The sequence below is a fragment of the Xyrauchen texanus genome, chromosome 48, assembly GCF_025860055.1.
Source record: "Xyrauchen texanus isolate HMW12.3.18 chromosome 48, RBS_HiC_50CHRs, whole genome shotgun sequence".
Lineage (NCBI taxonomy): Eukaryota > Metazoa > Chordata > Actinopteri > Cypriniformes > Catostomidae > Xyrauchen > Xyrauchen texanus.
In genome coordinates, this window is record NC_068323.1 from 6,042,167 (window position 1) to 6,048,991 (window position 6,825).

Consider the following 6,825-nt stretch of genomic DNA (forward strand, 5'->3'; position numbering starts at 1 on the left):
AACTCGTGCATTACTGCCACCCTCTGTGATCATGAACCAGAGACTGTAACCACTGCCTCCCCTCCCACCATCCTCCAGCCCAACAAGAGTCATTGCTTCAGCCAGCGCTGCGTGTTCAGCTCCTCCAGCTTTCGCTCGTAACTCTTCCTACATGGGGGAGAGGGGAAAACATTTTTTAAATAAAAATTGTATATATATATATATATATACATACATACACACATATATACATACATATATATATATATACACATATACATACATACACACCCACACACACACACACACACACACACAAACACACACCTATATGGGGAGGCTGCAGACCTGGAGCCGGCAGTTTTACGCCCCTGGCAGTTTTACGCCCCTGTTGTTCCGGATGCGTCCAGTAGGGGGAGAAGGATATACGGCGAAATAACATAATTAAATCGACGCTGGAAACTAACACATTAATAACCGTCCAGTCTATAGACTTTTACTAATTTTTAGGTATTTGTTCATTTAAATAAACGTTATAGACAGTGGAATTATCTGCACTATGGATTAAAACATCCAGATGTTCAGTTAGGCTTCTCTTTTCACTCAGCACAGAAAACTATTTGTTTAAATTTAAAAAATATTAATACACATAGTTGGATCAGATGGACAAAGTAATGATATATGACCTGCTTATGATATATGAAAAGTAGTAGCCTACTTTTATTGTCTCTCGAAATACATTATAGACCCATCTTTTGAATTGATATCGAATCTTAGCTAATCGTTTATAAATATTGCATCATTACAATACAATCAACAACAATAAATTTAGCAGATTATTTAAAATACCTCAATTCGTGTCGCTTCTAAAAGGTCTGATGCTATATAAGGTCTGTTATGATATAGGACTAGGCTCATATACTAATGTAGTCTCCCCCTACTGGACGCATCAGGAACAACAGGGGCGTAAAACTGCCAGGGGCGTAAAACTGCCGGCTCCAGGTCTGCAGCCTCCCCCTACTCACACACACACACACACATCCCTCCTATATCCTATCTCTTAGGCTTGTACACTCCAGAAACTTGAACAATATCGTTATTGCATTCCCTCCTATTTTCGGATTTAAAATATTCTTTAATGAAATTTCTTGTTCCCCATGTCAAGTCAAGTCAAGTCAAGTCAAGTGGTTTTTATTGTCGTTCAGCCATATACAGTTAGTACAGTACACAGTGAAATGAGACAACGTTCCTCCAGGACCATGGTGCTACATAAAAACAACAAAGGACCACATGAGACAACACAACGAAATAAAATACCTATATAAAATACCTATATATACCTATATAAAGTGCACGTGCAAACACGTGCAAAGTACGGGACAGTACAATAAATTACTGACAATGAACAGGACAATAGACACAGTGCAGCGCCGACCAGTACACAGTAGTGCAAAAAGATGACAGTTTGTAAAAACGTAAACATAACATACTATGAGATAGTGTTCTATGCACATAGCAGTTATTGAGGTAGCAGACAGTTATAAAGTGACAGTAATTAAAGTGCAACTCAGGACACGTGTGTGTCAAACCAGTCTCTGAGTATTGAGGAGTCTGATGGATTGGGGGAAGAAGCTGTTACACAGTCTGGCCGTGAGGGCCCGAATGCTTCGGTACCTCTTGCCAGACGGAAGGAGGATAAAGAGTTTGTGTGAGGGGTGTGTGGGGTCGTCCACAATGCTGGTTGCTTTGCGGATACAGTGTTTTTTGTAAATGTCTTTGATGGAGGGAAGAGAGACCCTGATGATCTTCTCAGCTGTCCTCACTATCCTCTGCAGGGCTTTGCGGTCCGAAACGGTGCAAGTCCCAAACCAGGCAGTGATGCAGCTGCTCAGGATGCTCTCAATAGTCCCTCTATAGAATGTAGTGAGGATGGGGGGTGGGAGATGTGCTTTCCTCAGCCTTCGAAGAAAGTAGAGACGCTGCTGGGCTTTCTTGGTGATAGAGCTGGTGTTGAGGGACCAGGTGAGGTTCTCCGCCAGGTGAACACCAAGGAATTTGGTGCTCTTGACGATCTCCACAGAGGAGCCGTCGATGTTCAGTGGAGTGTGTTCACCTTGTGCTCTCCTAAAGTCAACAACCATCTATTTTGTTTTGTCGACATTCAGGGACAGTTTGTTGGCTCTACACCAGTTCGTCAGCCGCTGCACCTCCTCTCTGTATGCTGACTCGTCGTTCTTGCTGATGAGACCCACCACTTTCGTGTCATCGGCGAACTTGACGATGTGATTCGAGCTGTGCATTGCTGCACAGTCGTGAGTCAGCAGAGTGAACAGCAGTGGACTGAGCACACAGCCCTGGGGGGCCCCAGTGCTCAGTGTGGTGGTGGTAGAGATGCTGTACAATTTCTCCTTATCTCCTCTACTAGAATTACTCTCTCCTCTGTATATCTTCCACAATGCATAATTACGTGTTCTACTGTTTCACTAACTCCACACAATTCACAAAGCCCTGTTGGATGCTTGGATATTAATTGCATTGTCTTATTTAGCCCTGTATGTCTTGATAAAATATTTTCCTCTCTTCTATTTGTACTAGAATACCTTCCTTTCCCTACTTTTGGCTGTATTGCATGCAAATGTCTACCTTTAGTTTCAGTATCCCAATACTGCTGCCATCTTTGATACATTTCCTTTATAACTATTGCTTTGATTTCTGATCTACTATATGGTATATCTATTTCCACTTTTGTATCCTGTACTGCTTGTTTTGCCAGCTTATCTGCTACCTCATTCCCTTTCACACCCACATGTGCAGGAACCCACAAAAACTGTACCCTCACCCTTATTTGTTGCAACAAATATAATTCATGGAGAATCTCCATTACTAAATCTTGTCTTGAGTCAGACTGTTGGGCATCGATACTTGAGAGGGCTGCACTGGAATCTGAACATATTACTACATCCTTCACATCTGTTTCATTAATCCATCTTAAAGCATTCACAATTGCCATCATTTCCCCCGTGAACACTGATAGCCTATATGAAATCCTTACCTTCCTTGAGATTTGCAATGCTGGTATAACATATGCTATACCTACTTGTCCGCTACTTGGATTCTTTGATGCATCTGTAAATATTTGAATAATGTGTCCATACTTTCTACCCAAATACTCCCTTACTTGGATTACCTCATGTTCACTCTGACCTTCTTTTTGTCTGCATTCCAGTAGTGTCAAATCTACTAGAGGTTGAGGCAAAATCCACAACAGAACAGCCGGCAGGATCACTCTTGGTGTAATTCCAAAATCCTTTATACTCATCTCCTTTACTAGATCCCCTACCACCCATCCGAAACTATACATTTTTTTCTTCCCATACTCCCAACACTGATCTAATAATTTTAAGGTGGGATGTGATTTGTCCTGTCCCTTAAGATTTGCCCAGTAGACCCCTATCAACTGTTGTCTTCTTATTTGAAGAGGCATTTCACCTACTTCTACCTGTAATGCTGAAACTGGAGATGATGGATATGCTCCACAACAAATCATTAATGCTTCTGCCTGAATTTTATCTAATTGAGCTAAATGAGTTTTAGCTGCAGATCCATAAACAATACTTCCGTAATCCATCACTGATCTAATTAGTGTTATGTATATGGTTTTTAAAGCCAATCTGTCCATCCCCCAGTCTTGACCGGACACACACCGCATTATATTCAAAACTCTTTTACATTTCTCTACCATCTTTTCTATATGCCCCTTCCATGTGAGTCTGTTGTCTAACCATATTCCAAGAAACCTTACCTTATTTACCCTTTCTAATGTCTGATTGTACATATTTAATTTAAACTCGTTATCTATTCTTTTATTTGTGAAGAACACGGACTGGGTGTTTTCCACTGGGAACTTAAATCCCCACTTAAATGATCATTTCTCCACCTCATTTAATGCCCTTTGCATTTTCTGGACAATAAATTTATATTGGCACCTCTATACCGTAGAGCTCCATCATCCGCAAACAATGATCGGCAAATACTTTTGTCCACCCCTGAGAACACATCATTGATCATGATTATAAAGAGCAATGGACTAATAATGCTTCCCTGTGGATGCTCCATTAGTTGATATGCATTCTTCCACTCTCACCTTAATCTTTCTTTCTACCAGGAAATATTTAATCCAATTAAACATTCGCCCTCCTATTCCCAATTGTCCCAATTTCACCAGCAATCCTTCTTTCCATAACAAGTCATAAGCTTTCTCTATATCAAAAAGACTGCCACCACTGTTTCTTTATTCATCAATGCCTTCCTTATGTCCGACTCTATACATAATACTGGATCCATTGTTCCTCTACCCCCCCAAATCCACTCTGATTTGGTGTAAAACTCTTCCCTTTTTCCAAATAATACATTAATCTGTCAGTTAACATTTTTTCCATAACCTTACATAGATGAGATGTAAGAGCTATTGGCCTATAGTTTAATGGAACACTTGTATCCTTCCCTGGTTTCTTTATAGGCAGTACCATCGCTTCTTTCCAGTTTTTAGGCAAGATCCCTTCTATCAAAATTCTATTTAAAAATTCTAAAACCACACCCAATGCATTTTCACTCAAATGTTTCAACATACTATAGCTTACTCCATCTTCTCCAGTTGCTGATTCATTCATTCTACTTAATGTTCTCTTTAATTCATTCATTTCAAAAGGAACATCCATCAAATTGTCCATCGCCTCCCTTCTATCATTTAACAGCGGGTGTTTTTTAAGAGTCTCTTCCCTTACTCTCCTACTCTCATCTGACAGATTTTTAGAGCAGTTCACCTTTACAAATGCCTCTCGAAACATTGTTGCCTTTTCTTCATCTGTTACTGCTAATTCTTCTCTCATATTTAAAACTGGATATTCAAACTCCTTTCGTATACCCTTCATCTTTTTAATCATACTCCATACCTCTTCAATTGGAGTGTTTTTCCCTATTTCACTACAAAAAGATCTCCAAAAATATAGTTTAGCATTTCTTACCACCCTTCTAACTTCTGCTTGGGCCTTTTTATATTCAATCAAATGTTGAAAATGATGTGTTCTTCTTACTCTTCTAAATGCCTTCCTTTTATTTCTAATAGCTTCATCACAATTTTTATTCCACCATGGGACTATTTTCATCTTCCTACCTATATATATTCCTGCTGCTTCCTTTATAACAGAAATAATCGTACTATTTATTTCCTCAATACTACCCCTATTTATATTCTCAATCTGATTCAATCCTTCTTCACTCTCTCTCATAAACTCTCCCCAGTTGGCCTTTTCATATATCCACTTCCCTGTACCTCCCCAATGTTTTCCCCTTTCCTCTCCACTACTCATAATAGATATTAATATAGGATAATGATCACTTCCCACCGTGCATTTACTTAATATTTCCCACTCAGATACTCCCCCTAACAATCTTGACACCAATGTCAAATCTAAGGCTGATCCTAATCCTGATACCATATCCACCCTTGTGCACCCTCCATCATTGAGACATACTAAATTCTTTCCATCTATTGATTCTTCAATTATCTGACCATTTCTATCTACTTTTGCCCCACCCCAAAGAGTACTATGTGCATTAAAGCCCCCACACCAAATAATCCTCTCATCTCCTTGACCTTCTATAGCTTCTAATTCACTTAACTCCAGTCTCTTACATGGATTATACACATTTATTATAACATATTTTTTACTTTGGTCCCATTTCTCAACTACTACATACTCCATTGATATCCCTATTCCCACCAATCTATACGGAATTCCTGATCTTATGAAAGTAATACATCCCCCTCCATTACCCTCTACTCTATCCCTTCTTACTGTTGAATATCCCTTCAAAACAAATTCAAATCTAGGTTTAAGCCATGACTCTTGTATACATATCACATGTGGTTTATCCTTCATTCGATTTACATACCCTTTGAACTCCAATCCATTTGCAAAAAGACTCCTGGCATTCCACTGTAATATATTTATCATCATAATAAATGACCAGAACATATTTCTTGACTTGGCTGTAATTCTGTTGTTAGGCAATCCCTAACTATCTCCCATGTCATTCCTTTCACATCTAAAAATCTCTCAGCTGCCCTCACAATAATTAGTATCCTCTCAGTTCTCTTTTCCGTCTGAGCTGTGCAATTAATAACTTCTGCCATATTCAGCACAAAGTTTTTCTTACTTACTCTAAACTCATCTTCCCTGATCCTACCTTCTTCTCTCACTCTTAATGGTTCACTTGTTGCTTTTATGATCTGCCCTCTATCATAATCATCTTCTGACTTCTCCTTGCTCCTTAATTCTACTACTTTCGCTGCCTCAACATATGACAATACTTTTCTCCCTCTCTTTCTGTACTTCCACTGCTTTTTTCCTAACTTCACAGCCCCCATATGCAACATTATGTGCTCCGCCACAATTCCAGCACCTAACCTCAACACCTGCTTCACACCTACCATAATCATGCTCACCTCCACAATGAGCACATCTCTATTTTGCATTACATACATTAGCGATGTGTCCATATCTCTGGCAATCATAACATCTTAATGGTGCTTTCACATATTCTCTTACTGGATAACTAATATAACCTATTTTAACTCGGTCTGGTAATATCCCATCTTCAAACTTTAGCATTACAGAAATACTATCCACTCTACTTCCCTCTCTATTCACCTGCAAACGTCTGGCCTCACCAACTTTCCCTCCCTCAATATTCCTCTTTATCTCTTCCATTGATCCCTCCAAGGGTACTCCAGTAATTACACCACTTATCCATAACCTACCTCCTACTGGCCTACAACTCATT